The sequence below is a fragment of the Muntiacus reevesi genome, chromosome 3, assembly GCF_963930625.1.
Source record: "Muntiacus reevesi chromosome 3, mMunRee1.1, whole genome shotgun sequence".
Taxonomy (NCBI): Eukaryota; Metazoa; Chordata; class Mammalia; order Artiodactyla; family Cervidae; genus Muntiacus; species Muntiacus reevesi.
This window is the reverse complement of record NC_089251.1, coordinates 106,379,313-106,392,315: the sequence shown is the minus strand read 5'-3', so window position 1 is coordinate 106,392,315 and position 13,003 is coordinate 106,379,313. Positions and strand designations below refer to the sequence as shown.

The window sequence follows — 13,003 nt, the reverse complement described above, 5'->3', positions numbered from 1 at the left end:
TTGTTAGAGTTCATTACAAGAGAGGAAGGAATGCTCTAGTAGTTAGAGTCATAGATAACTGACTACATGACAGCAATTGTAGATGCAGAGAGGTGTGCACATTGGGCTTAGTGGCAGTCCACTATTTTAAAGTATGTTTTTGCATAAAATTTGATGTTCATAATGATGAATTTGTATGATCAAGAAAAAAATTCAGACTGTATTCAGTGTGCTGAAGATTTCCATCCAGAATAGTTACAAGAGAAAAATAAATATTGCTTATTTAAAGAGGTTTGTTCCTTGCTGTCTGGAAAATGTGAAATTGTACAGTAGAAGGAATAACTAACTTTCCAGGGATTCCAAGAAAGTGCAGTTATATCATAATCATATAAATTGTTCATTAAATGTGGTGGGAATGCAGGGTAAAGGAAAGAAGGGAATGAGTTGGTTAAGTCAGGAAAGTGACTTTTTTAACTTGCATTGGAGAAAAAACCACATTTCAGGGTTAACGATATTTATAAATAGTAATGTTTTCTTTGCACCGTCACACTCGGCGGTGATGCAGTGTATCTCCTGACTCGGTGGGCTGGACACTCCGAGCAGGTGTCCCGTACCAGCTGCTGTGAATGTTGGTGAAGCCCTGTCACTGTTGTATCTAGGTTGCAGCTTCTTAAAGCTTCAGGTGAATCAGCATCACCTGGTGGGGCCCAGCCTGGAGTTTCCAAATCAGTAAGTCTGGGGTGAGGCCTACAAATATGAATTTCAACAGGTAGCCACATGCTGATGCCACTGGCCCAGGGACAACACTCTGAGAACCACTGCTTTAGGTTTAGTGCAAGTCCTGCTGTTCCCCTTTTCCATTTGTAAAATGGAAATCAAAATAGGAACCCTTTGAACCCAGAACTGTTTGATTTACACTTATATGCCTAATACTAGGATTTTAAGTAACAGTTTAAATGTTTTTGAACAGTGAAATATTACAATAGCTGCCACTTTGGGAATACTTTTTATATAACAGACATTGTGATATATTTTATCTCATTTAGTGTGTTCAGTGCATCTTCACTGAATCTTCAAGATATTCCTTATTTTTCCTTTTATAGAGAAAGAAACTGAATTTAGGTAATTTGCTTGTATAATTTTTGTGTGGTAGAGCCAGAATTTAAACCCAGGTCTCTGTCTGAAAAACCCATGCTCTTTTTTTTTAAACTTTTTATTTTTGCATTGGGGTATAGCCAATTAACGATTTCGTGATAGTTTCAGGTGAACAGCAAAGGGACTCAACCATAAATAAACATATATCCATTCTTCCCCCAATTCCCCTCCATCCAGGCTGGCATTTAGCAGGGTTCCCTGGGCTATACAGTTGGTCCTTGTAACCCGTGATATTTCAGTAATTCCGTTAGGCCTAATTGTAAGATAACTTCAATCAGTTTACCCTTTGCTTGTGTTACTTGTTTCAGACTTTTTTCTAGAAAGCGATGGTCTTTGATGCATCCTCAGAATAGAAGCGTATGGCACATGTTTCATGTTACTTGGTGTACAGAGCAGCTTAATATTGTGACTTTGATAATGAGATTGTGTTTATGTTTGTTTCTAGTTCTCATCTTGGGTTTAAAAGCAGAATTCACTCACCTCTTCAGTTAGATGAATGGTTGATTGTCAGTAAGTGAAGGTCAGAAGAAAGACAGCCCCTAAGTTGTACAGTGGGAAATGACTGCTGCCATTGCAGTTGTTAAACCGATACTGGTCATCTCCCAACTCACACACGAGCATGTCTGTGCTAGGAGGGTAAGAGCTTTGCTAGTAGTGGGACTCTTGAACAAATAAAAGCCATCACTTCTCATGTCAGTTTTCAGTGGTTCCTCTTCTGAGAAAAAGGATAGCAAATGGCCTATAAGGTATGTATTTCTTGAAAAATTAAGAAGTTAATTTCTTACGCTTATGTAGAGTGTTATTTATTATATGTAAAGGTAGTTTAATAAGAGATTGGACTTATAGAGAACTTCTCGTTTCTCTGTTCCTTTCCCCACGACCATTATACCTAACCGCCTAGCATTTTAATATTGAGTCAGAAAAGGACCTTGGAAGCTTAAGACCATTCTCTGGGCTACTATTAGCAATGAATGAAGTAAAAATCTACTTACTCTCTTGGCCTGCTCCCTTTATACTACTGTAAGGCAGCACTGACCACCTGAGCCATATTCTAAATCGGTTTTACTGCTAAATAGCCATATTGCAAATAATGAGATTTGGTAGAATAAAATGGTGTAATATTTATACGTAAATGTGGAAATGGCCCCTTATGTGCACGCTTTCTCTTAAGTACTCCATAAGTCCTGTCCCTGTCAAATAACGAGGTAACGCACGTCACTTTGGTGGGTAGTCCTGGTGGCTGCAGGGCGAGAGAGGATGGCGTGAGCCTGGTCTCCCTCTGCGACACCACTGGCTTCAGTGGGCTTTTATAGACCAATCTGGGAACCTAACTGCCGAGTTCCAAAAGCAGGTTTGCTCACTATAAAATTTATGTGTGCCTATGAGGAAAAAAAAAAAAAGAAACTCAGAAGTATCAGAAATATAACAGGAAAAGAAGACCCATATCTTGCTACCTAAAGGGCCATGCCGGTCATGTTAGCATGTTTCTTCCAGTTGTTTTGCTGTGTACTTCAGAAAAAAATACTTCTGAAATCAGTGTACCACAATTTAATATCCCTCTTAAAATTATTGGCAACTTCTCAAGTCTTTCTAAATATGTATTTTAAGAGTGCAAATACCCATTCCCCAAGGAATTATGTATTTTTTTTACTGTTATAAATATGTTTAAACAAGTGACTCTTAGCTTTACTTTTTTGCTGGCTAAATAATACCAATTAAGAAAAAAATCACTCGTTGCACAGTAGTGCGAGCACCTTACAGCTTCCGTTCTCAGGATCGGCCACCCTCCCGCGTGCTGAGCTGCTAGAAAGCCGCTGTTGGCGAGCTCATAGGAGCTTGAGACTGTCGTCACCTCTCCAGTTTTAACCAGGGGGAAAAATGGTTGAGGCAGATCGTCCAGGAAAACTCTATATTGGTGGCCTCAATACAGAAACAAATGAGACAGCCCTTGAAGCAGTATTTGGCAAATATGGGCGAATAGTGGAAGTTCTCTTGATGAAAGATCGTGAAACCAATAAATCTAGAGGATTTGCTTTTGTCACCTTTGAAAACCCAGCAGATGCTAAGGATGCAGCCAGAGACATGAATGGAAAGTCCTTAGATGGAAAAGCCATCAAAGTAGAGCAGGCCACTAAACCGTCACTTGAAAGTGGCAGACGTGGACCACCTCCACCTCCAAGAAGCAGAGAGCTTTTAACAGGACTTCGAGGAGGAAGTGGAGGAACCAGGGGACCTCCATCCCATGGAGGGCACATGGATGATGGTGGCTGTTCCATGAATTTTAACGTGAGTTCTTCCAGGGGACCACTTCCGGTAAAAAGAGGACCACCACCATGAAGTGGGGGTCCTCCTCCTAAAAGATCTGCCCCTTCAGGACCAGTTTGAAGCAGCAGTGGAGTGGGAGAAAGAGCTCCTGTATCACATGGAAGAGGTAGCTACAGAGGTCCACCTCGAAGGGAGCCCTTGCCCTCTCGTAGAGATGTTTATTTGTCCCCAAGAGATGATGGATATTCTACTAAAGACAGCTATTCAAGCAGAGGTTACCCAAGTTCTCGTGATACAAGAGATTATGCACCACCACCAAACGATTATACTTACCGTGATTATGGTCATTCCAGTTCACGTGATGACTATCCATCAAGAGGCTATAGTGATAGAGATGGCTATGGTCATGATCGTGACTATTCAGATCATCCAAGTGGAGGTTCCTACAAGATTCATTTGAGAGTTATGGTAACTCACGTGGTGCTCCACCTACAGGAGGACCCCCGCCATCTTATGGTGGAAGCAGTCGCTATGATGATTACAGCAGCTCATGTGACAGATGTGGTGGAAGTCGAGACAGTTACTCAAGCAGCCAAAGTGATCTTTACTCAAGTGGTCGTGATCGGGTTGGCAGACAAGAAAGAGGGCTTCCCTCTTCTAAGGAAAGGGGGTACCCTCCTCCACGAGATTCCTACAGCAGTTCAAGCCGCAGAGCACCAAGAGGTGGTGGCCGTGGAGGAAGTCGATCTGTGATAGAGGGGGGAGGCAGAAGCAGATCTTAAAAACAAACAACTTTGGACCAAAATCCCTGTGCAAAGAAACAAACAAAAGTGGAACCTGTTCTACCATAACTACCCAAGGATTACTAAAAGGAAAAATTGTGTTACTTTTTAAAAATTTCCTGTTAAGTTCCCCTTCCATAATTTTTATGTTCTTGTGAGCAAAGAAAGTAAAACATGTTTAATCTTTGATTTTATGACATTGCTTCCAACAAGCAAATGAAACGTTAAGTGTGTTTAAGTCTTGACATGTGTACTAGTGGTGTAATCTTCCAAGTAAAAGTGTCCCTAAAGGCCACTTCCTATAGGATTTCCCCCAGTAAATGATGAGGCAAGCAGTTTATCTTATACAAAATTTCTAGTCATCTAAAATGGAGAGATGAATCCTCCTGCCTCTAGCTATTAGAGGGTGGTCGGGGGGGTATGGTACTCTTAGGATTTCAGAGTGTCTTCAAACTGAAATCTCAAATGTTCTCAGTATGAAAAACCTGAGATCAGATGCATATATGTCAGGAAAGTGCTATTCGCCCAGTAAACCCAGAAAAAAGCAAATGAATAATGTTGGCCATATTTTGCCTTTCTGACATTTCCTTGGGAATCGACAGGAACCTCCCCTTTCCCCCTCCCCGTTAAGACCATTTAAGTGTGTGTTAAGCAACGACAGAATACTAAATAAAAAGTTTGGCCAAAACCAACCATGAAGCAACAACAACAAAAAAATCAGAAAATAAAGAGAATGAAAATCAGCCATTATTTCCCAGAGAAACCTTTACATGTGGAGAGAATTCTTCATCTGCTTTTTACATTTATAAGTAAGTAAGTAAGTAAGTAAAGTTGCTCAGTTGTGTCCGACTCTTTGTGACGCCGTGGACGGTAGCCTAGAAGGCTCCACCATCCATGGGATTTTCCAGGCAAGAATACTGGAGTGGGTTGCCATTTCCTTCTCCAGGGGATCTTCCTGACCCAGGGATCGAACCCAGGTTCAGGCATTGCAGTCAGACGCTTTACCGTCTGAGCCACCAGGGAAGCCCTTTTTGCTTTTATAGACGTATATAAAATATACACATATAAACTGTCTTTTAAGTTGTACACATGTAACTTAAAGGAGATTTTTGTTCATGCATGCTTGTAAGTTAAATTTTTATCCTAGCATATCATGTACATCATTTCATGTCAAGATAGAATTACACATCATTTATTGGGTCGTGATTTGTGTTTAAATGCCAGAACTAATCTTTTGGCTGTGTTGGGAAGAAGGCACTTTTAGGAATGGAGTTGTTTACAAATAAGAATATTACTTTTTACTATGATTTATATAACTAGTCATTTGTTCATGGACATTTGTGTCATTTTTATATTCTTGCTTTCATGAATAATATAAATAATACTGTGATTAACATCCTTGCCATTTTGATCTTTATATTGCTAATTTCTTCATGATTGTAAAATAACTGATTAACATTTATCCATCTGTTTCATGAAAACAGAGCAGTGGAATGCCTATAATTTTTAAAAAGCTAATAATATAGAAGGGTTTATGAATAGAAAGAACCTATTCTTCACCTCTGTTCTTATCCATCAGAGGCAGCTGCTTTTAATTCCTCTGGCCTTACCTCTGTTATCTATAATACAGTTTGTTTTTTTTTACCATTGGTTTGTCATTATCCATTGTGCTTCAGTAAGTGGTTTTTCAGTTTATTTTACAGTCTTTCTTTTTCCATTTCCTCTCACTATAGTTAGGTTCTTGGTCCCATTACAACTAAACAAATTTTTAGAACTTGCAGTTTGGATACTTGATGAACAAGTCGTACTCTAAAGATGAAAAAGAGCAGTTTTTGTTTATGAATTCTGTTTCCTTCTTAACTCTTGCTTTTTGTTCTGTACTCTTTTTTCTGTCAGAATTTTTTCCCAGTTTTACTGCTAAGAGAATTTACATTTGCCAACTCTTATATTAAAGGAGAATGATAATCCCCGTGAATCTTTCTTGTGAGATTCTCAGGAGTTCCCATGTGACCTGTAAATAAAACAGACAAAACCTTAGGGAAACTCTTTCTGTATCTAATGCACATGTAGTGTTTTAGGTATGTTGTCAGTCTTGTCTCAAGATTTTCTTCATTGCATTGTCCAAACCTGAATTATATTAAGAACAATAAAAATTTAATTCTAAGGAGGATGGGAATCCCTTTTAGAGCCAGTAATCGTTTCCTTAAGGAATATATCAGAACATATAGGAATTTACTTTACTAGGCAGTCAATGTATTAGTCATTCTTTTAGTCAGTGATTCAATATTGCGTTTTGTTTTTGATGGAGGTTTCATGATCTGTTGTTTGTTCTGTACTTTTTGCTAATTTGTGTTTGTGGGTATTATGAACAAAGCCAGATTTAAGTGAATTAAGAGCTTTGTTATCTCATGCATATGCCTCAAGTGATAAAATCTCAGATGTTATAACTAATGGAAAATGACCTAAAACTCGTTTATTTCATCTTAATTTAATGCTTTTGTATTCCAAGAATAGCTATTGATCTTATATGTATGTACAAATGCAAACTCATGATACCCATGATTAAGATACCCTAGATAGTGAGTTAAACTGTATATTTTTGAAAATAATTTGTTTCTATAAAGGTCTTCATAAACCTCATGTTTAATTTGTAGGTAGAAATATTAGTAGCTTCCAGGTTTTGTGTATCAAGCACTTTGTTAGGCACTCTCCAAAATGTGTCTATAAATTTGCATTCATCCCTCTTAATGATTTCTATTTTACAAGGTAAGAAAGTGGGACTCTTTCAGTTATTTACCCGTAGTAACACATCTATTAAATGATAGAGCTGAAGCTAGGTATGGTCATGTGCTCTCCCATTTTATTTTCAGTACCTGTTTCTAACATGGAAGAAGGATGCTCAGTCACTAAATAATGTCTGAGTCACTTGTGACCCCATGGACTGTGGCCCACCACGATCCTCTGACCATGGGATTTTCCAGGCAAGAATACTGGAGTGATTTGCATTTCTCTGATAATGAGTGATGTTGAGCATCTTTTCATGTGTTTGTTAGCCATCTGTATGTCTTCTTTGGAGAAATGTCTGTTTAGTTCTTTGGCCCATTTTTTGATTGGGTCATTTATTTTTCTGGGATTGAGCTGCAGGAGTTGCTTGTATATTTTTGAGATTAATCCTTTGTCTGTTGCTTCACTTGCTATTATTTTCTCCCAATCTGAGGGCTGTCATTTCACCTTGCTTATAGTTTCCTTTGTTGTGCAAAAGCTTTTAAGTTTAATTAGGTCCCATTTGTTTATTTTTGCTTTTATTTCCAATATTCTGGGAGGTGGGTCATAGAGGATCCTGCTGTGATTTATGTCAGAAAGTGTTTTGCCTATGTTTTCCTCTAGGAATTTTATAGTTTCTGGTCTTACATTTAGATCTTTAATCCATTTTGAGTTTATTTTTGTGTATGGTGTTAGAAAGTGTTAGAAAGTGATGGCTGTTATCCAGAAGTCTACAAGCAATAAATGGTGGACAGGGTGTGGAGGAAAGGGAACCCTCTTACACTGTTGGTAGGAATGCAAGCTAGTACAGCCACTATGGAGAACAGTGTGGAGATTCCTTAAAAAACTGGAAATAGAACTGCCATATGACCCAGCAATCCCACTCCTGGGCATACACACTGAGGAAACTAGATCTGAAAGAGACACATGCACCCCAGTGTTCTTCGCAGCACTGTTTATAATAGCCAGGACATGGAAGCAACCTAGATGCCCATCAGCAGACGGATGGATAAGGAAACTGTGGTACATATACACCATGGAATATTACTCAGCCATTAAAAAGAATTCATTTGAATCAGTTCTAATGAGATGGATGAAACTGGAGCCCATTATACAGAGTGAAGTAAGCCAGAAAGATAAACACCAATACAGTATACTAACTCATACATATGGAATTTTAAAAGATGGTAACGATAACCCTATATGCAAAACAGAAAAAGAGACACAGATGTACAGAACAGACTTTTAGACTCTGTGGGAGAAGGCAAGGGTGGGATGTTCTGAGAGAACAGCATTGAACCAGGTATACTATCAAGGCTGAAACAGATCAGCAGCCCAGGTTGGATGCATGAGACAAGTGCTAGGGGCTGGTGCACTGGGAAGACCCAGAGGGATGGGATGGGGAGGGAGGCAGGAGAGGGGATCGGGATGCGGAACACGTGTAAATCCATGGCTGATTCATGTCAGTGTATGTCAGAAACCACTACAATATTGTAAACTAATTAGTCTCCAACTAATAAAAATAAATGAAAAAAAAAGAAGTACTGGAGTCAGTTGCCATTCCCTTCTCCAGGGAATTTTCCCAACCCAGGGATCAAACCTGCGTCTCCTGCTTGGCAGGTGGATTCTTCACCACTGAGCCACCAGGGAAGTCAATGGAAGAAGAATAGATGAGAACAAAATGAACAGTAACTAAGATAGAAATTTTGAATATAGAGTTTGTTATTGGTGTCACCAAAGCCAGTGATCCGAAGTTCATGTTAGGTGAATAGCATAAAATACGTCTAGATCTGCTTTGTCTTTTCCTGCACTTAGACCTGAATTTTTGTAACTTTCCTGTTGATTCCTTTGGATACTGTGATGTATTGCATGTAGAAATCATAACTTACCTCTGCCGCTCTTGATTAAAATTGTTACTTCTCAAATTGTTCCTTTTACATTGGTTCCCGTGTGAAAATCATCATCTTTCCCATTACTACCCAGTTTGCTTCCTCGCCTCTATATTCTGTGTTTGTCTCTTGTCTTTATTGAGACAACATTTGAATATCGTATAATTCACCCATTTAAAATGTACAGTTATTGGATCTTGGCATATTCAGAGTTGTAGAGTCCTCACCAAAATCAATTTTGGGACATTTTCATCACCCCCAAAAGAAAGCCTGTGTCCTTCGTTAGCCCGTTACTCCCCAAGACCCCAGTTCTTGTTCTCATGTTTGTGCTATGTTGCTTCAGCTGTGTCTTGACTCTTTGCAACCCCGTGGACTGTAGCCCGCCAGGCTCCTCTGTCCATGGGATTCTCCAAGCAAGAATACTGGTGTTGGTTGCCCTTCCTTTCTTTAGGGGTTCTTCCCGATGCAGGGATCAAACCCCTGTGTCTTACTTCTGCATTGCAGGCAGATTCTTTATTGTCTGAACCACTTGGGAAGCCCCACACCAGGCCTCGACAACCATTGATCTTCTTTCTGTCTCTGATAGATTTGCCTGTTCTCAGTATTTCATATAAGACTTACTTTTCTTAGCATGTTTTTGTTGCTTAATAGTATCTATTGCATGGGTATATGTATAATTATCTTTTCATCAGTTCAGTTCAGTCACTCAGTTGTGTCTGACTCTTTGCGACCCCATGGACTGCAGCATGCCAGGCTTCCCTGTCCTTTACTATCTCCCTGAATTTGCTCAGACTCATATCCATTTAGTCAGTGATGCCATCCAGCCATTTCATCCGATGTTGCCCCCTTCTTTTCCTGCCGTCAATCTTTCCCTGCATCAGGGTCTTTTTCAGTGAGTTGGTTTTTTGCGTCAGGTGGCCAGAGAATTGGAGTTTCAACTTCAGCATCAGTCCTTCCAATGAATATTCAGGTTTGATTTCCTTTAGGATTGACTGGTTGGATCTCCTTGCAATCCAAGGGACTCTGAAGAGTCTTCTCCAGTACCACAGTTTGAAAGCATCAATTCTTTGGTGCTCAGCCTTCTTTATGGTCCAACTCTCACATCCAAACATGACTACTGGAAATACTTTATCCTTGACTATGCAGCAAAGTGATGTCTTTGCTTTTTAAATACGCTGTCTAGGTTTGTCATAGCTTTCCTACCAGTAAGCAATCATCTTCTAATGTCATGGCTGCAGTCACCGTCCACAGTGATTTTAGAGCCCAAGAAGAGGAACTCTGTCACTGTTTCCACCTTTTGCCCTTCTATTTGTTATGAAATCATGGGACTGAAAATCATCATCTTAGTTTTTTGAATTTTGAGTTTTAAGCCAGCTTTTTCACTCTCCCTTTTCACCTTCATCGGGAAACTCTTTACTTCCTCTTCACTTTCTGCCATTTGAGTAGTATCATCTGCATATGTGAGGCTGTTGATATTTGTCCCTGCAATCTTGACTCCAGCTTGTATTTCATCCAATCCTGGCACTTTGCATGATGTTCTTTGCATATATTAATTAAACATGGTGATGATATACAGCACTGACGTACACGCCTTTCCCAGTTTTGAATCAGTCTGTTGTTCCATGTCTGATTCTAACTGTTGCTTCTTGACCTGTTTACAGGTTTCTCAGGAGGCAGATAAGGTGGTCTGGTATTCCCATCTCTTTGAGAATTTTCCAGTTTGTTGTGATCCACACAGTCAAAGGCTTTAGCATAGTCAGTGCAGCAGAAGTAGGTGTTTTTCTGAATTTCTCTTGCTTTTTCTATGATCCAATGGATATTGGCCGTAGATACTTGATTTATTGGCTATTATGAATAAAGAACATTTTTTTTGGTGGATGTGCTACCCTATCTCTTACCCTCACAATACAAATAAGATTATTACGTCATCATCTTAAAAATCAGTGACTCTTCTTTGCTGAGAACAAAAGATTAACACATCTTAGCAAGGAATATGCAGTTTTCCTACAGTCTTGCTAGAATCAGACTGCAGTTGTACCAGCATCTTTCCACTTAACTCTCTTTTTCCCAACCCTTTCTAAAGAGAACCCCTTACCTATTTGCTTTACTTTCTTATCTCTGTACTCTGCAAATTTCTTTTCAAAATAATGTCTCTAATTCTTCGTCTGAACTAAAGCATTTTACTTCTCTGCATGCAACTCTGATTTCACTAGACCCTTCCACAGTTTCAGACCTAGTTTTGTCTGATTTTTAATCAGTTTTAAATACAGTAAGTTGAAAATACATTTAAAAACAGGATTTATCACATCTTGTTTCTTTACTTACTGTGATATCCTTTTTATTGGAACTCCTAAGGACAAGAATTGTTTCACTTCATAGCTTAATACAGTGCCTGACAGAGTCTTGATGCTCAATCAGTATTGAGTATGTGTCAGAGGAGTTAAAATTAGCAATCATATTAAATTGGTTTGTATTATGGCTGTCTGTCCTGTCCTTTGTATTCTGTTCTGACATCAGCACACCCATTAAAAAAAGAGGAACTTTTGTTATATGTCAATTAAAAAAAAATTAGCCATTCCAGAAAAAAATACTTGTGAGCCTCATTGTCTGTGGTAATAAGTCTATATTGATCCTAGCACTGCTGAAATTAGATTATCTTTCAGTTACCTTTTGTCTTTAAAATTCTGAGATGCTGACTTTGGTTTAGTTTTAGTTTGAGGCATTCCTGATTTGTCCTGTGATAACCTTGTTTACTCTTTAGGGATTCTGAGTAGAGAAGTTAGCCACACTGATTCTGCTGAGAGGGTGAGCACGGTGCTGGTTTAGTCCTAAATCGTGGCCGACTCTTGGGACTCCCTTCCAGGCTTCTCTGTCCATGGTATTCCCGAGGCAAGAATACTGGAGTATGCAACAGTTAACACTGACCAAATAGATCCCTTCGGTTTATAAATTGCAAGGTTTTTCATAGTTTTATTTGCTAGTTTTCATAGTTAGTTCAGAGACCACTTGAAAGTTCGATCCCAACCTACTTCTAAATTTATCCTCCCCATCCCCTGACTCCTCTTCTCAGCTTGGATTCAAATACTGAAATGGATTCTTAGCCATTTGGATATCTGTTAGGCATATGTTGCTTTTCATTACCCCTTCCCCTAAGTCTGTTCCCCCTATCTCACAGTAGTATCTCCACCCACTTAATATTTCAAACCATAAACTTAAAAGCCATCATCTGTTTTCATATAGTTATCCCTTTTAAATATATATTTTAAATATTATTGTATCTTTTATTATTATTTTGTTTTCTTCAGCTAGGATGTAAACTCCATGAAGACAGAGATTTTAGAATCTTACCTAATTTTGTATCCCACGTACCAGTGTGTGACATATAGTTTGTTCTCAGTAAATACATATTAAATAAGTGAATCAGTCAATCCTCATTCCTTTCTGTCCCTTCTTTTCAGTCAAATCAATAGGAATTTTGTTTGCTCTGCCTTTGATACACAACCCAAATTGTTCCAGCTTCTTTTCATCTTTATTTTTACTGTTCTAAGTACCATCAGTTTTGGCCTAGTTTATTGTGATAGCATTTAAACTAATTGTTTCCATTCTTATGTTCTTCTGTTCTTTTCACAAAGCAGCCAAAATGATCTTTGAAAACATCAGACCTGGTCATACTGCTACTGCTAAGTCACTTCAGTCATGTCCAACTCTGTGCAGCCCCATCCGTGGGATTCTCCAGGCAAGAACACTGGAGTGGGTTGCCATTTCCTTCTCCAATGCATAAAAGTGAAAAGTGAAAGTGAAGTCGCTCAGTCATGGCTGACTCTTCGCGACCCCATGGACTGCAGCCTACCAGGCTCCTCCGTCCATGGGATTTTCCAGGCAAGAGGACTGGAGTGGGGTGCCATTGTCATGGTCCTGGTTAAAATTTCCTATAGGTTACTCCACTTATCAAAGTCCATACCATACTTAAGTCCTTAAGCAGTATTGTCTCTGCTGCAATATCTTCTTAGCTTCGGGATGGGAGGATTACTCCCTACCCCACTTGGAACAGTTGAGTCATGCCCATTGCATGACCTTGTCAAACTTTCAGGGTCTTACACCTGTCCTTTTTCTGGCATGTGAGTTCTTTCCCTAGTTTTTGTTATTACTGTGTAACAAGTCACCCCAGAA

At 39.2% G+C, this 13,003-nt stretch overlaps 1 protein-coding gene and 1 pseudogene across 15 annotated transcripts in view; both read left to right on the top strand.

The window, feature by feature from the left end:
• EIF4G3 (eukaryotic translation initiation factor 4 gamma 3) overlaps positions 1-13,003 on the top strand; it is a 340,922-nt gene that overhangs the window by 100,096 nt on the left and 227,823 nt on the right. The gene's annotated exons all lie outside the window — the stretch shown is intronic.
• Positions 2,885-4,339, top strand: LOC136162815 (RNA binding motif protein, X-linked-like-1; annotated as a pseudogene).